Below are 27,997 nucleotides of genomic sequence, written 5' to 3' on the forward strand. Positions count from 1 at the left end.
CAGAAAATTTCCGCCACCTCTGCCAACCGTTTGCGCAAAATACTGCCAACCTAGAATACAGCTTTTTCTTCTCCCTTTGTCAGAAAAATCACTCATTAAAAAATGAGGACTGAGGTGCAAATAAAGAGAAGCGAGAGTAACGGGAGCTGCCGATAATGCATCCACAATACGTTTTCTACTCGCCATTAAAACAAAAAAAAAAAATTATTAAAAGTCCAACTGGCATGTTTAAGGGAAAGTATGGTGACAGATTTCCCTCTCACAAACTAAAAATGAATACAATTTCCTAATGTATTTTGCAATTAGCTTGGGAGACGTAATAAACAATATTTATGGACGAGAAAACGCTAGCATTAAATAAGACAATCAGAAAATAAATATATAAATTAAATACTGAAATAAAATGTAGTTAATTAATATTTGAATCTAAAGGATAAAAAGATCAATATAGAAGTCACTTATCTCGAAAAAAGACTTCCGTCTCCTGTTGAAAAGTTATTAAAGTTTTTCAAGTTGTTCACATGCAATTGTCTATAAAGGTAGAATCACATTTTGGAGAGGTGGTCAGATGGGGGAGGGGTAGCAGAAGGTATTAATCTACAATAATACCAAAGAAATATTGCAATATATTCATTTTTAACCAATCCTAGATTTCGATTTCAGTTTTTGGCACATAAAAAGCATATTCAGATTCCTTTCACAAAAATACACTTATATGGCAAATTTCATTGCTTAGTCTTGTGTTTTAACAAAGATATAGCATTTTTACTGAAAAAGTAGTGCAAAAAATCTGACAAAACGCATATGGTCTTAAAGAGGGGAAAAATATTCAAATGTGCAAGGCATACAAAAAGTCATAACTTCCTTGATTTTAATTGGATTTTAAAAATTTAAAAAGATTCTTTCTTAGCTTATCAAGCTCTTTCTATATACACCAATATTGAAATATTTTAAGCCATTTAAATTTTTTCATGTGTATTGCTAATTCAACCGGGAAGTAGGACAGTGGAACAGTATTCTACAGGCAGACAGTTGTGTGAAAGAAGCTTTATTCATGGAATCTGTGTTTAGACAGTGGGGGAGAAGCGTTCAAAAAAAATTAACGTATAAAGTCAAGTAGCATTACAAGCGTATGCTGTATTTTCGTGGACATCGGCAATATTACATACCTAATGTGCTTCAACAAGTCATATCTTCTTTATTTGTGGGTCAATTTTTAAAAGAATTATATTGATGGAAAAAGAATAAAATAAGCATTCCAATGATGTTAATTTATTTTTCTTTTATGCGTTCAATGTTTTTATGCTCCAAGTTAAAAATGAAAAAATGATAAAAAAATGACAATAGCAAAAAGGGAACCTGTTTTTTCAATGTTTACATTTTATACGTTATGTTTGGATACATATCCGCAGGGTTAAATTTGATTGGATATGGCTGAAATTTTACAGGCTATATAAGCATAGAAGTCCATCTCTACTGGTGTTTGATTTATATTTTTACAACCACGGGAAGCAAAGTTATGACCAAGCAAAGTTAACGAAGAATATTTACAAACTTGATAAGAAATCGGCATATATCATCCATTTTCATATAGATAATACTTTCAGAATTATTTTCATGTATAATATGTGATAATTATTAATTGTGCAAAATTTTCTTTAAAATGTTATCTTTTATAAAAATCAAATCCGCTTATAGTAAAACGATCGCTAAGCACGTCATGCGCTGAGCTGACTAAAGTATTCTCTTAAAAATAGAAAGTTGTCTTACTAGACTAGTCAATTTTTTTATTCTGAGTTCGTCAATTTAAAAAAATCATTTTCAAGTTTTTCAAATTTGATTTCCAAACAATATTATTTTGTTGCTTTTAACCTATTTTACTGTACTAAAAGCGTTAAAAAAACAACAAAATGTACCAAGTACATGCGTTTAACTCCTTATTTGTAGAATTGTTATTTAGTGGTAAAAAAAACAAAAAAAACAAACACATAACAAATATAAGGTACTTGTGCACTTATGTTACCATGCTGAAATAATTATTTAGAAACCTATTCTTAGCATGGGGAAGGAAGAGTGTTTTTTGTTAACTATTCTGTACTTTCACCTAACAATTAAATAAAAAAGATATCATGAAACTTGAATTTATTTTTAACTCATTGTTTAGACCATTTTTTCGAATCTGTAAAACAAACCTGTTTTTTTTTTTAACTTAGGATATCTAAATCATAATAATTAGGCGGTTCGATAAAGAATTTCATTGTGATGCATTTTGTAAATTTTTACCTTTTTTCCACCTTAACATTTTTAAAATGACTACCTTTAAAGGTTTTTGGGTATGCTGAAAACGAATATGCAAATTGTTATTGCAGGTGGCCATCTTGGTATGCACATTTGTGTATAGTTTCTCGGGATTGTGTACCAAGATGGCCACCAGCAATAACATAAGAAATGGCATTGCTTAATATCCGGAAAACTACTTATTTGCAGAAAATTTGAATGCGATATTCGTTTTCAACATACCCTAAAACCTATAGAAGTAATCATTTTAAATGTTAAGGTGGAAACAAGGTAAAAAAATTACCATTCTTTGTTTACATAGTTTAATTTTCAGTAAAACAACAGAACAGAAATGACAAAAATTACCATCAACTGGTGAATATATAGTTATTGCTTATCATGATTCCTGGTATCCTGGTACTGTGAAAGTTACATTGAGGATTCATGTAGAGTACGATTTATGGTTGCATCTCAGAAAATAGGGGTATATTTTGGGCCAGATAGAGAGGATTTACAAAATTGAAACTTGGACTGGTCCCAAAATGTATAAATTCTTGTCGACTATGGGAATTTTACAGAAATCCAAAATCTATATGAAAAATTTTCTTTGATTTATTTCTGAGATTAATTCATATCTACTCAATTTTTTTTCTTTGAAGTAAATACTGGCCATGAATGCTCTTTAGGCATTCAATGGCTACACCCAAGCTTAAGCTCTCCTTTAGTGAGGAGGCAGGAAAATGCCTATTCTCAATAAAGTTATATTTAAATATGACTATAATACTTAGTTTTATTCACAAATAGACACCCACTGTATGATACCATGCACCAGTTTAAAAAAAAATATTGATAAATTATAATAAACATGTCCATTACTTTTCTCTTTTTATCAATAAATATACTTGGTTGATAATTAAAGAACACAATGTTTATTGTAATAAAACTTGTGGTCTATAACATCCAATTGTATAAATTAAAGTTTCCTTTCTCAATTGAAACAAACAACATATCCCACACTAAAAATGAGGATTTTACTATTGCCTTTTAGATCATTTTTTAACAATGTTTCTCTTCTTACTTTCAGCATCAGAAAATATAATTTTCTACACGTGTTTCATGCATACCACACAAACGTATATGTGACCAACATTTTACCTCTGATATATTTTTTTCCAATTTCCTTTCACCATTGTCATTATCATTAGTACAGTTTTCGTTTTGTCTTTAAAATGAAGCTGTACATGTTTCTTAATACTTCAAAACCAAATATATCAAAAAATTTTTTTTTTCACTTACAAAGTTTTCATGATATTTCTTTGACAATCATATTTGTTTTTAATTGAATTCAGCACATGATTGTTACTGCTTTATCACCTTTTATCTTATATTTCTTTTTCTTCATGCCAAATATTTTAAATATCAAATTTTTGCTCATTTCTTAAATTGAATTAAAAAAATGAATTTTTTTATTCCACCAATATTGTATAAGGCTCAATTCCATTGAACACAGTGTTTTATATAGTAAACATCAGCATTTGTTTCTATTTTATTTTATTTCAAATACTGTTTCATTTCACTTTCTCGATAATCATTTACATCTTTGGGGTGCAACAGGGAACATGTAGAGTGATATATCAAACATGAATTGGAACTTTATAACAATAGGTATCTAGAATTTTCACATACCAGTGTGGATAGTTTTAAATATTTACAAACTTACAATTTACACACTATAAACAAATGTATCTTTTTTTCTTTTCTTTGCTTATTTCTCGAACCTAAACTTATCATTAACTAAACCTAAACTTTGTTTACTGCGTTTTGTGTATATATTTTATATTGGGTGAAATAAACAAAACTTAATTTGGCTACCATCATTTGTAGTGGCATGCACTATTGACATATATAAAATCACAGGTGACAATCCTTGATTCCAGTTTCGTATGAGCACAAAATATCTATCATTATTTCGATTTGTTGTTCATGATAAAAATTTAATATTGATACATTGTAATAAACATTTCCATTGCTTTTATCTTTTTATCAATACATATACTTGGTTGATAATTAGAGGACACAACTAACCCTATACTTTGCTTTACTTTGTTTTGTATATATATTTTGTATTGTGTGGCATTAACAAAAATTCATATGCAGGAATCTGTTGATTCATTCCAAGAATCCCAATGCGACCAACAAACTTGAAAGACTACAATTTCTTTTTACTATGACCAATAAGAAAGCTCAAGGACTAAGTTGTTGGACTCATCCTGATCACCATTTTAAAGTATTGTTAACAGTAAGTTTAACATTTTAAGTACAGAATAATATTTCTTTTGATATTTATAAATTACTATTTTCTGTGACAGATGTTACTTTTTCAATATTGATTGTACCCTCTTTTGTGTTTTTAAATTTTGCATACAATAATATTAAGCACATCATACCAAGACCACTATTTCAGTATCTAATAAACTTCCTACCAAGATCAATGTTTTCAAGTGACAATGGAGAGTATTCATGTTATGTTTCACATTTTTATGTTTTGAAATATTTTGCTGCTTAATATCAAATTCAGCAGATGAGTTCTTTCTTATGCATCAAACAATTACATTTTCTGATATTCATTCAAACTAATTACTGAAAATCAATTTCATATTTTCTTTACTAAAATATTACTGTGCTTGATTTCATCAAGTGGTGCGGATCTGTTTTTTACACTAACAATGTGCACATTTTTTGAAGAATAAAGTTATTTTTTGTTTTTATTTTTAAGGTGGTGAAGGTGATCCGGGGAGTGTTTTTTTTTTTCCAAAAAAGGTACTTTTTACGAATGGGTATCCAAGAAACGTTCAGTATTTTGTCAGCAATTAAGATTTTCATTGACCACTCTCAATACTATCAGAAATGAACAATCTACACAATACAAACTAACTGTTTTGTTGGCTTTTTATTATAACTCCAAACTAACCCATAACTACATTTTTCTTTTATTTTGCAAATTTGATTTACTTCCGTTTATATTGTGTAGCTGAATAAGAAATTGATTTAACTTTTGTCATTTGTAATTAACATGCTTTCAGCGCAATTACTACAGTGTAATCACACATGATATACCAAAATAAAAACACTTCAGATAAAGTCTTCTTAAATAGAATTCAGTTTTTTACATGACATCTGATGAAGTCAGTAGAAACATTACAAACTAATACTTGAAAAACAATTTGACATTTACTGTACTACAATATCACATTTGTATAGAAGTAGAAATCTGGATACCTATTCTGATACCTAATAAAAGAAAGGACACTCTTTGGGGCGGATTTTGATGATAAGTCACTAATTAGAAATTATAATAAACATTCAAATAATTTAAGAATTTTACCAAAATAAAATTGCATGGTAATCACCCAATTTCTGCCACAAAATTTTGATTGGCAAAACTCATAAACATAAAATATATATTTTCTAATTTCATCTTTTTTTTTTTTTTTTTACATAATCTGGTTTGATGTTTTCCTAAATATTCAAATCACTATATTTTGCTGCTTAATATCAAATACAGCAAATGAGTTATTTTTTATGCATCAAACAATTACATTTTCTCATTCATCCAAACTAATCACTTCACATCAATTTCATATTTTCTTCACTAAAATATTACTGTGCTTGATGTCATCAAGTGGAGCAGATCATTTTTTTTTTTTTTCATTTGTTCACACATTTTTCCAATTTATATATATTTTGTCTAAGATTCTTAGCCTATGTCATTGCATACCAATCTGTTTATTAAAAGTTAAGGTTCACTGTAAACACATATGTTACACCAAAATAAAAACGCTTCAGATAATGTCTTGATATTCAATTCAGTTTCTCACATGACATCTTATGAAGTCAGTAGAAATGTTACAGACTTTTGAATCTCAAACACTTTCAATACTGTGCACTGATATTTTCTTTTTTGGAATATAAGCACATTCATGATTTTTTTTTACAAACGTTAAAAAATTTCACATTGTGTAGCAATGTACTGAAACAATTATAAAAATATTTGTTTTTATTTTGGATGATGCAGGGCATCCGAAGAGAGATTTTTCTAACAAAATGAAAGTATAATTTTTAGCAATAGGTATCTAGGAAAAGGCCACTACATATGTTATAAATTCCAAATTTCCACAACCTGGCAAATACTGGTACACACTAGCAAATTTAGATTTGCAATTACAGAATATGATTCTAATTTTTTCCTTTGCTCTTTATTCTAACACTACACTAAGTTTACTGTTTTATTTCGCTACAGTTGATATTGTGTAGAACAATAAGAAAATCATAGTGAACAATGCATTCAACAAAATTTCACACACATTTCTAGATACCTATATCTAATAAGTTCAAAAGAAAGGACACACTTAGGGAGGTATTTTGGTGGTCAAGTCACTAAATAGAGATTAGCTGGTTTCCCGGCATAGCCCAGGATGTAATATAGATTGACTGAAATACATGTTCTAGCTGGTTTCTAGGCGTTGCCAGGGATGTAATATAGACACATTATGTTGTATATTACCTGTTCTCTTCTCCCTAAGGTAAAAAAACAATTTCATATACATGCTGTAAATTACCTATGCTAGGGATAAAACATGAACAATACCAGTCCTAGGGTAGATAAAACAAATAATACATAGAGATGAAAGATTCCTCTCCCCTAAGAATAAAACATATGTTCAATATCTGCTTTTGTTTTTTCATTGTTTATACGGTCCCGAGCAACGCCGGGTAGCCCTGCTAGTCTTTTATAAAAATCAAATCCGCTTATAGTATTAGTAAAACGATCGCTAAGCACGTCATGCGCTGAGCTGACTAAAGTATTCTCTTAAAAATAGAAAGCTGTCTTACTAGACTAGTCATTTTTTTTATTCTGAGTTCGTCAATTTAAAAAAATTATTTTCAAGTTTTTCAAATTTGATTTCCAAACAATATTATTTTGTTGCTTTTAACCTATTTTACTGTACTAAAAGCGTTAAAAAAACAACAAAATGTACCAAGTACATGCGTTTAACTCCTTATTTGTAGAATTGTTATTTAGTGGTAAAAAAAACAAAAAAAAAACAAACACATAACAAATATAAGGTACTTGTGCACTTATGTTACCATGCTGAAATAATATTATTTAGAAACCTATTCTTAACATGGGGAAGGAAGAGTGTTTTTTGTTAACTATTCTGTACTTTCACCTAACAATTAAATAAAAAAGATATCATGAAACTTGAATTTATTTTTAACTCATTGTTTAGACCATTTTTTCGAATCTGTAAAACAAACCTGTTTTTTTTTAACTTAGGATATCTAAATCATAATAATTAGGCGGTTCGATAAAGAATTTCATTGTGATGCATTTTGTAAATTTTTACCTTGTTTCCACCTTAACATTTTTAAAATGACTACCTTTAAAGGTTTTTGGGTATGCTGAAAACGAATATGCAAATAAGTAACTTTCCAGATATTAAGCAATGTCATTTCTTATGTTATTGCAGGTGGCCATCTTGGTATGCACATTTGTGTATAGTTTCTCGGGATTGTGTTTGCGCGCTTGTGCGTACCAAGATGGCCACCAGCAATAACATAAGAAATGGCATTGCTTAATATCCGGAAAACTACTTATTTGCAAAAAAATTTGAATGCGATATTCGTTTTCAACATACCCTAAAACCTATAGAAGTAATCATTTTAAATGTTAAGGTGGAAACAAGGTAAAAAAATTACCATTCTTTGTTTATATAGTTTAATTTTCAGTAAAACAACAGAACAGAAATGACAAAAATTACCATCAACTGGTGAATATATAGTTATTGCTTATCATGATTCCTGGTATCCTGGTAATGTGAAAGTTACATTGAGGATTCATGTAGAGTACGATTTATGGTTGCATCTCAGAAAATAGGGGTATATTTTGGGCCAGATAGAGAGGATTTACAAAATTGAAACTTGGACTGGTCCCAAAATGTATAAATTCTTGTCGACTATGGGAATTTTACAGAAATCCAAAATCTATATGAAAAATTTTCTTTGATTTATTTCTGAGATTAATTCATATCTACTCAATTTTTTTTCTTTGAAGTAAATACTGGCCATGAATGCTCTTTAGGCATTCAATGGCTACACCCAAGCTTAAGCTCTCCTTTAGTGAGGAGGCAGGAAAATGCCTATTCTCAATAAAGTTATATTTAAATATGACTATAATACTTAGTTTTATTCACAAATAGACACCCACTGTATGATACCATGCGCCAGTTTAAAAAAAATTGAAATTTGTACATCTGAATTTATAATTCATGGCTTATGGTAAAGAGATACATCAGATTTGACTGCATAATCAGAAAGAGTACACAATTTTACATAAGACTGCCAAGTTTCATGAGAATAGCTTGAAAAATAAATAAATGATGTTGAAATTACCGAATTTCTTGAAATGTTGAGGTTCGTAATTTAGCCCACATTTTCTAAAGAAAAATGTCCCTGGAAAAGCCTAAATTTTGGCACTTAAAAGTCTCATAACTTTTGAACTACTGATGGTATTTGCATAATTCAAACAGTTTTAAGCATCTTTTACATAGCTCTTTTCATGCAGGTTGATAAAATAATAATTATCTAAAGTGAAAAAAATCAACTTGTAATGATAAATCAAGGACGAGAATGGGCTGGCTGTGGCCGGCATGTAGTTGGAGGAAGGAGAAACATGTCAGGCTAGATGGACATGTGGCAGCGAGAGACTTTTTAGTGGTGGGAGAGAAACGGTAATAAATACTTTCTGTTAAAAAGAAGAAATGCCGACCCAGATATTTATTTATTCATTTATTTGTAACAGCAACATTACAAATAGTTTATAGTGATTGTAGTTAGTCGAGTGTTTTTTTGTGAAAGTTTGGCAAGAGGGAACTATAGCTTGTTCAGTTGAGCATTTTCCATGAAAATAACGATAGAGCAGAGACATAAACAAATTCCTGATGAAGACGCTTTATCAATTCTACAATACTAACGTTCGATACATGCAATAACCCTTATCCCCGAGTGACTTCCGGGCCTTCATAAGCGGTGACTACATTGTAAAAAAAAAAAAAAAAAAAAAAAAAAAAGAGACAGGCTCACAACATCTTTTGTGGGAAAGAGGTTGCAGGGATGAGAAAAGGACATCACCTACTAGATTTCGAAGTCGGTTTTGAACTCTAACAAGGCTGGATAAGGCTTGCCGAGCAAATGTAGCAACAGCACTAGGCATTAACTGTGTTTCTAACTAAACAATCGCCTTTAAATAAGTTAAAACACTAAAATCTTATTTAGGTAGGTAAAAGAGTAATTTATCTTGTTTTTGTTAACATTTATTTCTGTTTATTTATTTATTGACCCCATTTTTATTTCTGTTTATTTGTTTATTGACCACATTTTTGTTTTGTTGTTTAAATTGCAAAATACCCGAGAATTATTCAAGTTACGAAAAAAGGTCAATGTCAAGTTTCTTTCCAACTCTTGAAAAAAACTTTAAAATGACGACTGGTAGGTTTTCGATGGTGCTAAAAACGAATTTGGGGCAGATAAGTAACTTTCATGATATGAAGAAATTACTTTTTCAAAAAGTGGGGGATCACTTTCCTATATAAATAGAATGTAAAATGAGCACACACTTTCTGGTCACTTAGTAATTTCTTCATATCATAAAAAAAAATTTAACTGATATTCGTTTTCAGCACCCCTGAAAACCGGCGCTGTTTTTTACTAAGAGATTCGTTTACATTCAATTTGTGTTTACTTTTTCTTCTTTCTTTCCTAACCAATTCAACATTTCTTTTTTTTTTTTTTTTTTTTTTTTTTAATCTAATTTCTTTTTTTTTCTTCTTTAATACTGTTTTCATACTTTTGTTTTAATGGCATATCGTCATTTTTTTTTTATTTGTACTTTTTCCCAGTATGTGGGTGTATGTTTTCGTTTACATTTAAGAGATTTTGTTTACATTAGGGCAGGCGGAGGAGAATCCTCCACCACGTTTTGGTAATTTTTTAGTTTACCGACCCCTTGGCATTTACCTTTAATTGATCGATTTTATAGGTTTTCGGGTATGCCGAAGACAAATATCACAGTTATCCATATTTGAAGACATTCAGTATCCAACGTAATCCTTATCATTTTTAATGGCGGCCATCTTGTTTGCCAATAACGAAAGAACGCCAAAAGAAGCTAAATATGCCACATGTAACTGGAATCCCCCCTCCCCACCACCGGCATTGGCACAAAAAAAATAAAGGAAGGCTTATTGGTGGGGGAAGGGATAAATTCCAAGAAATCTTGAGCGAAAGGAAAGAACTACAGAAAAAACCGCAAATTAAAAACAGTATTTAGAGTAAATATTTATTAAAATAAATTAAAAAGGTAAATATTACCTTTCGCTGTAGAACACCGACCACCAATTTGTTGTTGTTTAGGGATATTCGATGTTGCTGACCACAAATCAGATAATCAAATCCGTCGCAAATACCGTTTTTCCATAGAATTGTGTTGAAAAAAAAGAACGAAAAACATAAAATATGCTTTTGTAAACAGCTCGTGAAAACTTACTGACAGCAATATTTTTACTCTTAAATGTACAGGCCAATAAGTCTCCTGTGCGTCATGAGTAAGTTGCTGGAATCTTAAATACAGAAGTAATCAACCATCTCAACAAAAATAACCTTCTTAGTGACACTCAATATGGTTTCCGTTCTGCTAGATCTACAGCAGATGTGCTTACAGCTATATCTCATAGGATTAGCAAATCTCTCGATGGAGGCAACTTTTCTAGGGCAATTGCTCTTGACATATCTAAGGCCTTTGATAGGGTATGGCATAAAGGTTTACTTCATAAAATCTCTAGCTATAGTATAGCTGGAAATGTCTTCTCAATTATTAAATCATTTCTTTCTGATAGGTTCATAAGAGTAGTAGTTGATGGGCAAAAATCAGAAGCTCACAGTATTAATGCCGGTGTCCCTCAGGGGTCCATCCTGGGCCCAACTCTTTTCCTGATCTACATTAATGATCTTCCAAATCACATCCTTACATCATTTGTAGACATTTATGCTGATGACACTACCATTTATGGTAGCACATCTAAGACAGTAAACGACCAAGTTCTCTCCAATTCTCTCTCCTCTGATCTTGAGCACGTAGTACAATGGGGTAAGGAGTGGTTGGTTACTTTTAATGCATCTAAAACCAAGCTTCTCTCTTTACATCATCAACATTCTGATCCACATCTGGCATCAATTGAAATGAATGGCTCTCGTCTTCAGGAGGCCTCAAGTTTTGACAAGCTTCTGGGCTTGACCATTACTCCTGATCTTAAATGGAACACGTACATCAAATCTGTTGCCAAGGCTGCTGGAAAAATGGTGGGATCTTTCTATCGATCCGGTAGATATTTCACTGCTGATGCTATTCTCTATCTATATAAGAGTCAAGTACGTCCAAGGATGGAATACTGTTGCCACATCTGGGCAGGAGCTGCTAGAAAGGACTTGTCCTGCCTTGATAGAGTTCAAAATAGACTTCGTAGCCTCGTAGGAGATGTCCTTTTCTCTTCCTTGCAACCTCTATCTCACAGAAGAGATGTTGCGAGTTTGTCTCTGATGTATCGTTATTTTCATGGAAAGTGTTCGACTGAGCTTCAATCTATGGTCCCCCCCCTCGCCAAACTTTCACAAGAAACACTCATCTAGCTGTAAACACTATCAATAATTCCCCCCACTCTTTATCTGTGCCTAAACCTAAACGTAGATTCCATGAACAAAGCTTCTTTCTTAGAACTGCACGCCTGTTTTCCTGCTGACTACAATATGGTTGTCTTCAAGTCTAACGTAAATAAGTTCTTGAGCTGTTCCATATAAGTTATCAAATTTACCAAATTTTCATTACTAATGATTACTATATTGTCCAATTTCTACTGTACACTCTGTAACCCTTATCCTTGAGTAGCCTCTTGGCCTTGATAATGTGGTGGTGCCTATGTAAAAAAAAAAAAAAAAAAAAAAAAAAAATGAAAAATATTTGTCATTTAAAATGTCTGCCATGTATTCATACACCTTGTAAAACGTCAAGTCACTACGAGCATGCATGCATTTTAGTAAGAAAGGGAAAAAAAATTAATATAATTGAGAAAGTGAAAAGATTGCCCGTTTCAATATCAGAAAGCGGAAACATATCCGGAAGGGTGGGTGGGGGTTATTTCAGCATTGAAGCCAAAAATGTTTTGTGGGCCATGTTTTGGCTCTTTTTGGCCTTTTTTCTTAAATGGGAAACAAGATGGCCACCAGCAAAAACAATAGTGTAAGAAATTTCTTTCCTACACACTCAAATTCCTCCCTGCAGAAGCAGATGAATTCCACAAACAAAAGCCATATCTTTAAACTCAAAATTTATTCACAATGTAACAGCAATGAAAGTTCTTTGGTTCTGATAAGTCCTTTTGCAAAACGCTGGCCGATTTGCCTCCATACGCATGGAGCCTTTAGTTTGAATTCCTATTGTTGGAACGTTAGTTCGTTTTCCTTAAGGATCCATGTATGTACATGGTAGATTCGCCTATAATTAGGCATATGCAAGACACGCCGGTCTCTAGATGAATTGAGAAGATCCATTTTTGGTGAATAAACCATGAAGAAATGAACTTGAAGGCCATCCTGTAATTCAGATAATTTTCACCTTATAAAATTATCTCTACTTGTAGAGATGTAATCCTTATTTCACCAACAGTTTGGTGACACATCATGAAGGAACTGACGTAGATCCTTCTTTCGTGGCAGCTACAGGAAACGAGTCTGTTCCATACCGAATCTTTCTGCAGACTGAAAAATATACGCATACATACAAAAAAAAAAAAAAAAAAAAAAAAGAGCGCCAAGTCAAATCACCTGACACATTCAAATTTAAACCAATCACAGACTAGCTAGCAAACCGTGTAGGTGGCCTAAATACAACATGGCGGTTAAATGTGGAATTTCTCACATTACATTGGATACTGAATGTCTTCAAATATGGATAACTGCGTGTTTGCACAAAAAATATAATGCGATATTCGTTCTCGGCGTACCCGAAAACATATAAAAATTGACAAATTAAAAGGTGAATGCCTAAACTAAAAAAATACCCCAAAATTTTGTGAAATATTAAACTGCAGAAGAAGCACCTGTTAAAAACTATAGAAATGAAAAAAAAAAAAAAAAAAAAGTATGTTTATTGTAAACATTCTGTTCCCCCCTCGCCAATCTTTTTAAAAAAAAACACCCGACTAGCTGAAACCACCACCAATAATTTTCCCCACTCCTTATCTGTGCCTAAATCAAAACAGATTCCACGAACAAAGCTTCTTTCTTAGAACTGCACGCCCATGGCACTGTTCCGCTTGCCTGTTTCCCTCCCGACTTCAAGTCCAACACAAACAAATTCCTGATGAACCGCCCCCCTAAGTAATGACACCTTATCAATTCTCCAATACTATTGCTACACTATCCCATTGAGTACTGTACACACAATAACCCTTATCCCCGAGTGGCCATTGGGCCTTGATAAGTGGTGAACTCCATGTAAAAAAAACAAACAAAAAAACGCTCGTGTAAGCTTACTGACAGCATTATTAGCGCCTAAATTAGAATGTGTAAAATTGAATGAATCTCCTAGTAAAAAAACAACGCCCGTTTTCGGGGATGATGAAAACGAATATCAGTTAAATTTGCTTCATAGGGTTTGTATTACTGTACAGATTCGAAAAAGTTGTCAAAAAAAACAAAAACAAATATATAACAAATAAATGTTATCAAAGGCAAGATAAGTTACTTTTCTACCTAACTAGATATATTTTTTGTGTTCTTATTCAATGTAACATGTCTATTCAGCTCGAAAAACATGCAGTGTTTACCGATGTATTGGAAAATTCAAAATGGCGCCCGACTGTCTCTTTAACACGGTAAGTTTAGGAAAAGATGTTATAAATAATAAACTAGACAAAATACTATTAAAAATCAACCGAATATATGTCAACTTATGTCACGGTAACATATATTGAGCAAATTTCTAACAGTATTTTGTCTAGTTTATTATTTATCACATCTTTTCCCAAAAGGTCGACACCGGTATCTTAGCAGAAACTTTTTTTTTTTTACATGTTTCACATGTGATTAAATTTAATTAAAATTAACCACTTTGTTTAACAAATTAAAAAATAATGCAAGATGAAGTTTTAAAATGATTAAATATTTTATTTTATAATTTAAAATTAAAAACATTGACCAATAAAAATGAAATGTTGGGTACTTATATATTTATGGTGCCGCGCGGAAATGATAATGTTATTTTTAAAAACATTCTTAGTGAGGGTAACTATTCTGTACTTTCACCTTACAATTTAAAAAAAAAAAAAAAAAAAAAAAAAAAGGGTATCGTGAAACTTGAATTTAAACTGGAAAAAAATAAAAAATAAATACAAAAACAAAAAAATATATAAAAATAGCGCGGTCACGGTACCATCTGCCATCGTATGCATCCGAGGATAATGAATTTAGGTAAAAATGGCACCGGTAAAAATGGCACAAGTGAATAAATAGGTAAAAATGGCACCGGTAAAAATGGCACGTAATGGATTAATGAGAAAAATGACAAAACGAGAACATGTAGGTGTATCAGAATTTTTGTAGGAATCTGACACCCCTAAAACGAAACTGCGAATAAAATATAAAAATCTCGTAATTTCTCTGTTAAAAGTGGGTTATTTATTTTCTTTATGGATTATACTTCCAAAATAAACTATTAAAGTTGTTTTAAAAGTAATAGATATATTTTTTTTTTTTTAAAACAGTAATGAATTTTCCGAACTCAATATTTTTCAATTTTTAAACTTTAAAAATCTATCAAAATTTTTCTATTGATTCTATTTTTACGATATTTTCAGGGTCAATGTGAAATTTTATGTTCTTTTCAATAAACCGAATATAATATTTTAGACAAACGTTTTTTTTTAAATTCACGCCCCCTCCATTTTCAAGTTTCTATTAAAAAGTAAATAAGTAATTTACTCACCGAAAAATAAATAATTAATTCACTCACAAATTGAAGAGAAAAGGTCAATAAATAATATATTCAAATTTAAAACAAAAAAAACGTAGTGTTTTTTTTAGAATTTTACCTGTAAAGTTTGAAGTTTAAAACTTTTTTTTTTTTTCTTTTTTTTAAATGAAACCTTGGTCCTTGCTCCTTTAATTGAAAAAAAAAATTAGGGCTTGAATTACATTTTTCGAGGAGTTATAAGCTTGGAAAGATGGGGTGGAATTATTCACTATTTTCACGAAATTTCTGATACACCTGCAATATCTCACAGTATATTAAAATAGGAAAATGTGCGAAATTTGTCGAAGACGACCGATCTGGTCTCAAATCTTACCCTCGTTTTGAGTTTTCCAAAAGTTAGGTCATGTACTGCCTGCGACGTCACCGGTGTTACAGAAAATAATGAGAAGTTTGTCAAATTTAAATAGATCCTAAATGCGAATCTCGTTTTTGAGATTTCCCAAAGTGCTATTACGTCACAGGTGTCAGAAATAACTTTTTTCATCTGTGTGGTAATTCATTCACCTCTTCTCCCCTATTATAAGTTGAACACTGGGCAGAAATAAATTTTAAAAATCTCCCTTATTTACAAACAAGTTCCTTTTATTTTAATTAGTTACTTCTATTTATTTGTTTCTTTACCATATATTCGATTCGATGTCTATACTAATAAATGCCTTAAAAATAAGAATTATCGAACATTGGTAAAATCCATTGAAAGCGGTCGGTGGTTCTATGAGAAAATAAAGCTGTGTACGCATTATAAATGTTTCTTTTCTGTGTCTTATGTTATACATTAGTACATTAGGGATCATTTCGAGTTAAAAGTTTATTTACTGCACTCATCTGGACTAGAGAAAATCATGATTTAAATGTGTATGTCTCGTCTAAATAACTAACGATGAATATCTAATATGGCCGACAAGACGGGTGATCAAAAAATCAGATTGAGCGTACCGCGTACCGAAAAACGAAAGGAGACCTCATTTGATCTCATTTCGTTTTCCGGTACGCTCGATCTGACTTTTTGATCACCCGTCTTGTCGGCCATATCAGAGAATTATCGTTAGTTATTTAGACGAGACATACACATTTAAATCATGATTTTCTTTAGTCCAGATGAGTGCAGTAAATAAACTTTTAACTCGAAATGACCCCTAATGTACTAATGTATAACGTAAGACACAGAAAAGAAACATTTATAATGCGTACACAGCTTTATTTTCTCATAGAACCACCGACCGCTTTCAATGGATTTTACCCGAACATTTATTACTATAGACAACAAAATGAAAAAGTAAAATATACAACAAATAAATGCTACCAAACGCAAGATATGCTAAAGTAAAAATAAAATAAAAATAAGCAGTTTATATATTTTTCAAAAATACAAACAAAATAAGTTAGGCATAAACAATTAACAGTCCATTTGATGACGGCTTCTGATATTGAAATCAGAAATCAACATTGTTATTCGTTCCTCGTAATTTATGTACACTTAGTGTTGTTTCTTTTTTTTGGAACTCCTGCATTGCAACATGTCGGCAATGGAGACGAGTTATCGACCCCTTTATGAAACTCAAATATAAAGAAGTTTCTTCATAAATATTTCATGTTTTTTAAATTACTACATTGATGAATTAAAATTATATTTTGATACATTTTATACAACCTTAATGTAAAAACCAAAAAAAAAAAAAAAAATACTAAAAACAATCTATAAATGTTTTTAGCATATTTTTTTTTCAATGAATCACTCATTAAAAAGAAATATTAAAACTTTAAAATTATAGTTCGATACATTTTTATACTTTAAAATTAAGTACTCCTTGTGCGTTGAGTCTTATAGCTCACAGCCTAAATATTCAATGACCTCACCCCTTGGTGCGGAAATAAACTTTTTTTATTTTGTAAACAAACGAACGTATTGTACTTATGGATGTTTGATACCGAAAGAAATATGAACTTTTTCATTAAATTGTTTGGTGAAAGTGCAAAATAGTTCACCCCACCTCCATGTTAAGAATGGCTTTCTAAATAGTTATTATTTCAACTCGGGGTGTCAAACAACAAACATGTATAAGTACCTATTTTACTGTTATTTATATTGGAATCAGTTTATAATTTTATGTCAGAAATATACTCAGTGACCGATTATTGACCCCAGAACGGTTTCATACTCAACTGTGAGCATGAAACTGAGATGAATTGGTCATAAAACCTTTTCGCATGTACAACACGTGTTATCTTTCACTTTAGTTTATGTGTCTGTTGAATTTGTTAATAAGGTAATAAAACTATTTTTGGTAAGTAACAACATTGATACAGTTTAGCTTTGAGAATTTTGTGTTACTGTTCCCATTCCAGCTTTGGACTACTATTCTCATCTTGAATATTCCTATTTACTTGCTTCCCCAGTCAGTTGATGCAACCTCCAACAGAAATTCTGTGCAGATTCGAGTTCAACAGAAAAATTCCAGAGGTCAATAGTTATTCAATAATAGCAGTTTTGGATAAATAAGAAAAAAATGGCAAAGCCCAACTTATCAACGATAAAATACATTCAATGATAAAATAAATTTAGAGTGCACCAAAATTAGTTTTTTCTTTTATCAAAAATAAAAGCCAGTCGAGGATAAGTGTCAACCAGGGAGCTTTTAATTACACTAAACAAAGTGCATCTTTTCTCCATTTTTATTTTGTTTTGTTTTAGGGAAAAAAAAAAAAAAACTTATCCCCGTGTGTGTTTTATCCTTGATAACTAGCGATTCATTATGAAAAAAGAACCCAAAAATACAACTACAACTTGTCCAGAAAAGATGCATTTTGTTTAGTGTAATTGAAAACTTCCACATTAACCCTTATCCTCGAGTGTGTTTTATCCTTGATAAGTTGCAATTCATTAGTCCTAAGTACCCCATTTTGGGGAGCTAGATAGTCACCAGATTAAAAACCGACATTGTGTCTAACTTTGCCCTCGCGGGGTACAATTAAATAAGAACCTTTAGATAAACAATGCTTCTAAACTGAGGTAATTGTAATTTTTTGTTCCGATCGAAAATGCCCCTTTTTGGGGAGCTGGATATTCCCCAGATTTAAAACCAACCTTGTGTCTAACTTTGCCCTAGCGGGGTGCAATTAAATAAGATAAACAATGCTTCTAAACTGAGGTAATTGTAATCTTTTGTTCCGATGAAAACTGCCCCTTCGGGGGGGGGGGGCTGGATATTAAAAATCGACCTTGTGTCTAACTCTGCCCTCGTTGACGGCAAGAAAATAAGAACTTTTACAAAACCCAAAATGAGGTTAGAATTTGGGACTCCATAGCTTCAGTAGCACCTTTTGGTGCCATTTTTACCTAGTTATTCACTTGTGCCATTTTTACCGGTGCCAATTTTACCGAGCACCGAGGATAATATCTACTGTTAAAATTAAACCAAAATTTGGTGCTTATGCATTTTTGGTACCACGCTATTTTAAAATATTTTTTCAGGTTAAATTTCACGATATTTTTTTTAATTGTAAGGTGGAAGTACAGAATAGTTACAAAACACCTCCCCATGTTAAGAATGGCTTTCAAAATAGCATTATTTTAACACAGTACCAAAAAATACATAAGTACCCAAAATCTTATTTTTATGGTTCAATGATTTTAATGTTAAAATATAAAATAAAATATATTTAATCATTTTAAAACTTCATCTTGCATTATTTGTTAAACAACGTGGTTAATTTACATTAATTTTTATAACATGATGATCACATTTTCAATAATTATGTGATTATATTTTATGCAAAAAAAAAAAAAAAAAAAAAAAGCTTCTGCTAAGATACCGGTGTCGACGTTTAAGTGTCCCTTTTAGTGATTACCTGCTTTGAGGATATTTGTACGGCAAATCTGCCCGAAAACCTATAAAAGTCGTCATCTTAAAAAATTTTTTTAGGAGTTAGAAAGAAACTTGACATTGACCGGAAAAAAAAAAAAAACATTATGAAAACATTAGATTTGTTTTTAAAATTCAATATTTTATATTAAATCTTAAATTTGATGTTTTTTTGGCAATATTGTCTGCGCCTTTAAACGTCTAATTTCTGCTTCGCAGAAGGGACGACGGTAACATATAAGATATGATCCCTTCTAATTCATGTTTTCCCCATGGCTTTCTTGTGCGCTTTGACAATAATTATCCAGCCAAATGGGCGCAGAAACACGAGATAAAAAAATAGTAATATTGACTGTAACTAATATAATTATTAAAGTTCTACTGTTTAAAACACATTTATATAAAATCGTTTTGACAAGCATTTTGTTAAAATGTTTGTTTAGAATAAAAAATAAATTTTATGAGATACAAACTATTATGAACTGAATATTAATATAAATAATTAAATATATATATATATATATATATAATATATAATATATATATATATATATATATATATATATTATATACACACACACATGGATTCTTGCAACAATGATAAGTGAAAAAAAAAAACTTTACGAAGAAACATAAGCGGCCTTTTATTATTCATCTTTTTAACGTAACGCTTTCTCAATCAAATCAATACACAATCGAAATATTTCGTTGATAACAACCGATTTTCTGTAGTTGCTAAGATGAATTAAATTACGTAAATATATTTAATAAAGTAAAAAGTTGATAAGGAAACAAAAAGAACTAAGAACGTACCTGACAGTATGGCGTTATTTTGTCCCTTGTGGTCAGTAATTAATGTTATCCTAAGCGGCCTTAATTAAGCGACCAATTGGTAATGCTATAAGCGGCATTTAACCAAATATACTCGACGCGTTTTAAGCATTCCATAAGTTTTCCTTCATATCCTGCTGTATGATATCTTTCTTTTAACGACGCCAAGACCCCCGCCTCTATCATTTTGTTCAGCTGACTAATAAGCCCAAGAAGAATATATGCTACCCCTTTTTCTGCACTCTTCTACCATTCCTTCTAGATTAGCAATAGATTTATCTTAAAAATGTCGCATTTAAATGTAATTTTGGTAATTGTACAGTTTAATCAAGACATTAAAAAACGAGGTACTTGTACAGTTTAGTCAAGACATTAAAAAAAATGAAAATATCGAAAAAAAAAAAAGTTTAAATTGTATGTATTGGAACGAAGTCCTCAAAAAAAAAAAAAAAAAAAAAAAAATTCACTTAATTTCAATTTTTTTTTTTTTTTTTTTTTTTTTTTTTTACAGCGAAAAAACAATACCGAGCAAAATGTTCGATTTTTAGGAAGAAAAGCTAGTATTAAAGATGGGAAGGAGTGTTATCTCCCTTTGGCATTTCTAAAATTCAAACATTTTTTTTTTGTAAATCCAAGATGGCCGCCTTCAACGCGCTCTCATAAAAACGTGTTTTTCCGCTGTAAAAAAAAAAAAAAAAAAAAAAACTACTTGATGAAATTAAGTGAATTTTTTTCCGGAGAACTTCGTTCTAGAACAGACACATACAATTTAAATTTTTTTTTCGATAATTTCATTTTTTTAATGTCTTGACTAAACTGTACAAGTACCAAAAATGAAAATATCGAAAAAGGGTTATATTGTATGTATCCGTTTTGAACTGAAGATCGAAAAAAAAAAAATTCACTTAATTTGACCGAGTATTTTTTTTACAGCGGAAAAAAAAAACCGTTTTTTTTTATGACAGTACGATGAAGGCAGACATAGGTGTATCAAAATTGAGGGAATTTTTGACACCCCACCCCTCACAACAAACTGCGAATAAAATATAAAAAAAACTCGTAATTTCTCTTTTTAAAATGGGTTGTTTATTTTCTTTATGGAATATAAACAAAATAAACTATTAAAGTTGTTTAATTAATAGAAATATTTTTTATATTAAAAAAAAAAAAAAAAAAAAAGTGTTTACAAAGTGCCGGCGCATCTTAATGCAGCGAATTTTTTTTTTTTTTTTTTTTTTTACGTAATGAAATCAATTGAATTTTACGAGTTAAGTATTTTTCAATTTTTAAACTTTAAAATCTATCAAGGTTTTTATTGGTTCAATTTTTACGATATTTTCAGGGTCAATGTGAAATTTTATGCTCTTTCCAATAAACCAAATATAATATTTTAGACAAACGTTTTTTTTTTAACCTCCCCATTTTCAAATGTCTATTAAAATTTTAATTAATTTATGTACCAAAGTTTTATATATCACAAATTAAAGATAAAAGATCAATAAATAATATTGAAATTTAAAACAACAAAAAAAGAAGTTTTGTTTTTAATTTACCTGTAAAGTCCAAAGTAGGCACCGCCGAAATGGGGGGGGGGGCATGTAAGTACTTTTTTACGGACCGTCTTTTTAAAAATCTACCAAAAATCAGGTAATTATCCGATCAATACGAAATTTTCAGCGATTATTAAGAATGAACTTTATATTTTCCATAAACGATAGTTATATATATATATTTTTTGCTTACAACCCCCCCCTTTGTTTTGAGGGGGTACAAATATGCTTAAAATAATCATCTGAAACTGAACACAACATATTGTGTTGTTGTAAGGGACAGAATTATAGATTTAAAAAAAAAAAAAAAAAAAAAAAAAAAATTGTTTGCATACCTTATTTTGACGTCTGAATATTGGAACTTCGATTGTGTTTAATTATCACGCTTTTGAGTTTTGAAGTGTGAAATTCGGTGAACATGTTAAGTAAAATAATTAATTTAAGTTAAGCAAAACAAAAATTTTTTAATATTTATACGAAAAAAGCCATTTTAAAATCTTTGATAAATTAATTTTTTTTTTTAGCGAGCCGAATAATGCATGACCATTATTAAACAGGGCATGCTTTTAAGAATCGATAAAAAAAAAAAAAAAAAAAAAAATTTAATATTGTGCCCTTTGTGTTAATAGCATCATTTTTCCGATCCCGTTTGAAAACGTTTACCGCCTTTCGACTACGGTGGACCAAACGTGCTGAAATAATTTTTTTTTTTTATTCTGCTTTAAATTGCCCCCCCCCCATTTTGGGGAGCCTGGCCCCCACACACATACACATTAAAAACCAAACTCATACAAATGGTCACCCATCTGGTACTGGTCAGCCTCAGCGTTAATAATACATTGAAATTTTCGTCACTGAAAAATAAGTTGTTTTTGGCCTGTTTGGTCTTCCATAGTTTGCTTTTTATCAAATACAAACGTAAACATTGTCGATCTAGACTCTAGATCGACGCGAAGTAACTGGTTGCCTATATGAATAAGTGGAATTATTTGAAATCCAGGTACTTATATTATAATAATTTTGTATATTCTCATAGAAAATCATCCTAAATCTTAGACAACAAATAAATAAATTATTTCAAAAACCTTCTTTTTAATATTTATGTACGTTTTTGTGCAAGACAAAAAAATGTCAATTGTTAACTTGTGGAAAATTTAAAATTTAATTAAAAATAGAAAAAGTTTTACATTATTCTGTTTTCTGTTATAAAATTCAGGGTTTTATCTTTCTGGAAAAAAAAAAAAAGTTACTCAGAAATGGATTTTAATAAATGTGATTTCGTTTTAAAAAACTTGATTTTTCGGCCATTTTTGGCGGTGCCTAGTCCAAAGTGTAAAACAATTTTTCTTAAAAAACCACGTTGAATTTTTTTTTAAGTGGAAGCTTATGTTATGCTTAGAATGTCAAGTAAATATGGGATGCTTACAACAATTTTTTCTATTTCATGTTTTCTTTTTTTAGATATAAAAAAAATCAGTCGATAAAAAAGTATTAAAATATATCAATCCAAAACTCATGTATTTCATTAAGAGAATGTAGTGAAGTAGAAAAAAAAGAAATAAAAAAAAAAATATATGAGACACAGCTGTTCCTTCCAAAAGGTCGAGCTCTTCAACGTCCAAAAATAATTCACTGTCACAAAAAAGAATTCGCCGTTACTTCTTCCAACCGTCGTTTCACTCTCTGCACTCTTCACCCCTGCTTTAAAAAAAAAAAAAAAAAAAAAGTACCGTTTATATGTTGCCCATTTCTCCACTTATGCAAATTGACTATCAACCAGAGCCATCTAGTTTTCCACTTCTCCAAACAGCCAATTTGCAAAGGGGGACAACTCAAACCACACAGAGCCATCTAGTTTTCCATTTCTCCAAACAGCCAATTTGCAAAGGGGGACAACTCAAACCACACGACCCCTTGATCTACACGATCATCACATGTCAACCCATCACGTAGTTGCTCGACCAACATGGCGGCCGTCTCTCTCGCTGCGATCTCCACGGAGCCTCTTCGTGAACGTCGCTACTTGGCTCGACGTCGCTGTCTTCCTCTGATGACACCACTACCGGCCACACATCAAGGATGTGTTGAGGGATGCCGTCGATAGATACTTTGTTTGGGGACTGGACACTTGTCACAATGCCCCTCCCCCAGCGTGTGGTACAGTGAGCATCAGGCGGTTTGATCCACACTTCCTCTCCCACTTGCACAGTCGCTCGCTTCTCGCCTTCCTCCGCGGGTACCTGTGCAGTTCGGGGATGCCGCCACTCGTACTTGAAGACTGCCCTCTGCGGCACTGACTCCACTTTTTGCCCTGACTTTGGAGCCATATTATACCAGAAGACAGCTTCTGGCGGCGAAATCTGGCCCCTTTCAGCTATAGCCTTAATGGTCCTGTGATGCCGCTCCACAATTCCGTTTCCGCCGGGTCTATATGAAGCCCTGAAATAGCGCCGCACTCCCCACTTATCCAACACATTCTCCATGGCAGCTGAGTGAAAGGCAGTTCCATTGTCCATTAGCACTTCCGTCACTGGACCCCTCTCCAAAACACCTCTTCCAAGACCTTTGCAATTTCACCTGCATTTTCCGCCTTGATTTCCCTCCAAATGGCTACTCTTCCTGGTCCACAGTCGACCATTGACAGATACGGCCTCTGTCGATAGTGCATTACGTCTATCACCAACCTGCTCCAGTTCTCTGCCAGCTTCATGTCTACTCGGCGCAGGGTCGATTGATTGACACCAGCTGCATCTCTCAACCACTGTCCTAACGGCCTCCTTTGTGATTCTGGGGTCCACCTTCCTGGCCAAGAACAAGGTTCTATCCACTCCAAAATGGTGCATGTCATGCAAATCCTTCAGAGTGTCTTCATTCAAACAACATATTGCAACAGCCGCCTCATTCGGCGCTTTTAGCGAGGTCTTCCGCACCCTCGTCATCACATCTGCTCTGTTCTTCGCTGAAGGAACGATAGTGACCCTAAGTTGAAGATCAAATTCCCTAATCAGCTCCCTTAACATCATCAATCGACATTTTACTAGCATCTCGGCAGCGCCTTTCATCTTCACCCTCCTTTCTCCTGTAGCTTCGGACTGGATCCAAGAGAACACAGTGGCTGAGTCGGTTCTCACCTCAACATTCTGTAGCCCCCATTTCAAGGCTAAGTTGATGTCCTTCATAACCGCATCCAGTTCCGCCACATTTATGTGAGCCACGTCGTCCTTCTTCCGCAACCAAGCAGCATCTTCTGCAGTAACACCACCGATCTCCAAGGTGACCCCCACTGCTATACAGCTTGCATCACACCACACAACACATTCTGCACTGTTGGATACATACCAAACACCTCTCATTGGATCCTCCCTCTTCACCTCTTCAATAATCTCTCTTTATCAACTCCATCCTCCCACTTTGCTCCACTAGCTTGCCTTTTGATATAACTACATGCAGTCCGTAGCCATCCTGCAATAGGGTAATGGCCCACCAGTCTTCCGCATATTGAGAAGAGTTCTCGCCTGCTCAATTTTTCCGACACCTCCGGGATCTCATTTCCCCTCCGGAACACTAACTGTCCTATCTGGTCCTTTCTTAGTTGGAGCCCTAACACAGCTCCTCCTTCCAACGATTCCGGGCATTTTGCAATTAGCCCAAAGCTGTTGAGGTGTTTTACTACATCCTCCGCAGTTGTTACCGTCTCATCCACCAAAATATCATCAATGTAGGAACTGGTGGCTCTTCTGACTGCGTCCTCCTTGCTTAGCACCGTGTTGAGGATCGCTGCCATGATTTTTGGTGCAGAATTCAGGCCAAAACCCAACCTAGTCAGGCAGTAAATCGGCCCTTGTATCTGACCAGCTAGTATTTCCAGAATTCCTGTGAAATGTGGATCTGTAGGTATGCAGATTTTAAATCCACAATCGTCGCAGCCTTCTGAATCTGCCTCCACTCTCGCATGGTCTCTCCACACATGTCCATCACATCGCCTCCCGTGTGACACGCAACGTGTACGTTCAGCTCCCTGAAGTTCAGTACTGGCCGAACTTTTTGTTTTGTGGGCTGAACAACCGCCATTAACGGCAGCACACCTTCCACCTTCTCCGTCCATGGTCTTAAAATCCCCTCTGAGATCCATCGGTCCACCTCCTTCTTAAATTCAACTCTTGTGCCTCCTCGCAACGTATGCTCGTAGCATTCCACTCTGTTGTTCAGTATGGGAGGTTCTCCCTTCCATGCCCACTTGACTGTCCATTTCTCACCATCAAAGTGGGCAGAGAAATCTTGGTCCCCTATCGTGCAACTTTTGTCTAACTCGGCCGTTCCTGTGACACCTTTTTCGAATTGCACACCTGCAGCCCCTTGATGTCCTCCAAATCTCACAGAGTTCCTATATACCGTAACGCCCCCTAGTCGAGCAATTGCGTCCATCCCTAGTACCACATCGACACCCGTGACAATTTTCTTAATAACAATCGCCTGGATTGTTAGTGACATCCCACGTACCATCAACCGAACGATACTTGTGCCATTGCACTTCACCTCTCTGCCGTCAACTGCCGTAATGCTGCTGGTTCCATTGCATGTCTCAACCATGTCTTTGGTGACAATTGTTGAAGTACAGCCCGTGTCGACAAGGGCTTTTGCACTTCGTCCATTTAGGGTCACCTCTACTTGTGGTGACATACCCTGAAGTGCCTTCATCGAATAAGTGGGGTAGTCACCGGCGTAGTGGCTTCCCCCTGTTCGTTTTTCCTGGAGACAGAATCTGCTGATGTGGCCGACTTCCCCACAGCGGTAACACGTGACTTCTGGCTTTGGCTCCCTGCACTCCCTCGCCATATGGTGCCTTGGCATCGGTAGCATCTGCCAGAGAACCTGGGTCTCTGCCACAGTCCTCTCTGCTTTGCGTCCTTCACAATTTCCTGCTGCAGTTTGCTTCATTGAGCGACAGCTACGATTCCCTGCTCACTCTTTTTTCCTGGCCAGCACCCTCGCCTGTGTAATCAACTCCGCCACCTCCATAGTATTTACACCGGGCAGTTGCTGCAGAGCTATAGAAATATGGTACGGGAAGCCATTGATAAAGACCATCTTAACCATCTGTCGACGGCCTCCTCCATTGAATCCTGCTAGTCCCATCAACCTCCTGATATTGTTGGTGTAAACATCGACAGGCTCTCCGGTCCACACCATACGGCTTAGTTTGCCATATGCCACAAACGGTCCTTCGGTAATGCTTCCTTCAACTGTTGCTCAATGGCGTCAACAGACAGTCGATCCTCCTCCCGCATCTCCAGATATAGGGCCAGAGCATCACCATCAAGATACAGCGGTATCAAGCTGGCTACATCCGCGATGTCCCGCAACTTAGCGACAAGTTTAACCTTGGACAGCCAGGTTATAACATCTCCCTCTCCAGAGAAGTCTTAAGCATTTCACTGCTGATCCTCTTTGCTTCCATAGTTCCCGCCGAAATAGCTTGTAGTGACGTAGAAAAAAAAGAAAGAAAAAAAAAATATATGAGACACAGCTGTTCCTTCTAAAAGGTCGAGCTCTTCAACGTCCAAAAATAATTCACTGTCACAAAAAGAATTTGCCGTCACTTCTTCCAACCGTCGTTTCACTCTCTGCACTCTTCACCCCTGCTTAAAAAAAAAAAAAAAAAGTACCGTTTATATGCTGCCCATTTCTCCACTTATGCAAATTGACTATCAACCAGAGCCATCTAGTTTTCCACTTCTCCAAACAGCCAATTTGCAAAGGGGAACAACTCAAACCACAGAGAATAAAAAAAAATTTAAAAATCGGTCAACTTTTTTTTTTGTTTAACAATAAAAACTTATAAGAGAATAATTTCCGTTTTTTAAGTATGGAGGACCGAAATACTAAATTTAGTTTACAGCACACATTAAAAAATTAATGTCCCTTCTATGTGCTGGATTATAAAGGCAAATAAAATCAGACTTGTCTCCCTTTATTTGAACAGTTTTAAAAAAAAAATGTGAGCTCGAGTTTGTTTTTAATCCTGTTTAAAAAAGTATTTTATTTAAAAAGGACATGGAATATAAGTATAAATATGGATAAATTCTTAACAATGAACAATTGAACTACTCATCGAATACTAGTTTTTATAGGTAAGTAATTTTTTGGAATTTATAAATATTTTTTATAATTGAAGGAAGTAAAATTTTGTTGCTTTTTTAAAAATCTTTTTTAAGGAAAACCGATTTAAAAATATAAATATTGCATAATTTGCTATTAAACCTGTTATTTTTTTTTTAAATTTTGGTCTTTGCATCTTTAATTAAAAAAAAATTAGGGTTTGAATTACATTT

The 27,997-nt window shown here is 33.2% G+C and overlaps 2 protein-coding genes across 3 annotated transcripts in view; one reads left to right on the top strand and one right to left on the bottom strand.

Moving 5' to 3' along the window:
- LOC145248002 (CAAX prenyl protease 2-like) overlaps nucleotides 1-20,228 on the bottom strand; it is a 60,263-nt gene extending 40,035 nt beyond the window's left edge. Inside the window, exon 1 of the mRNA XM_080109688.1 lies at nucleotides 20,098-20,228. The gene's annotated coding sequence lies outside the window, so the exon portion shown is untranslated. The remainder of the gene's footprint in view (nucleotides 1-20,097) is intronic.
- Nucleotides 20,229-27,673: 7,445 nt separating this feature from the next.
- LOC145248003 (pre-mRNA-splicing factor syf2-like) overlaps nucleotides 27,674-27,997 on the top strand; it is a 276,024-nt gene continuing 275,700 nt past the window's right edge. Inside the window, exon 1 of one of the 2 annotated variants that reach the window (XM_080109690.1) lies at nucleotides 27,674-27,796. The gene's annotated coding sequence lies outside the window, so the exon portion shown is untranslated. The remainder of the gene's footprint in view (nucleotides 27,797-27,997) is intronic. The other variant, XM_080109693.1, reaches the window with a different exon arrangement.

The sequence above is a fragment of the Euprymna scolopes genome, chromosome 26 (assembly GCF_053919585.1).
Source record: "Euprymna scolopes isolate OS-2025 chromosome 26, ASM5391958v1, whole genome shotgun sequence".
NCBI lineage: Eukaryota > Metazoa > Mollusca > Cephalopoda > Sepiida > Sepiolidae > Euprymna > Euprymna scolopes.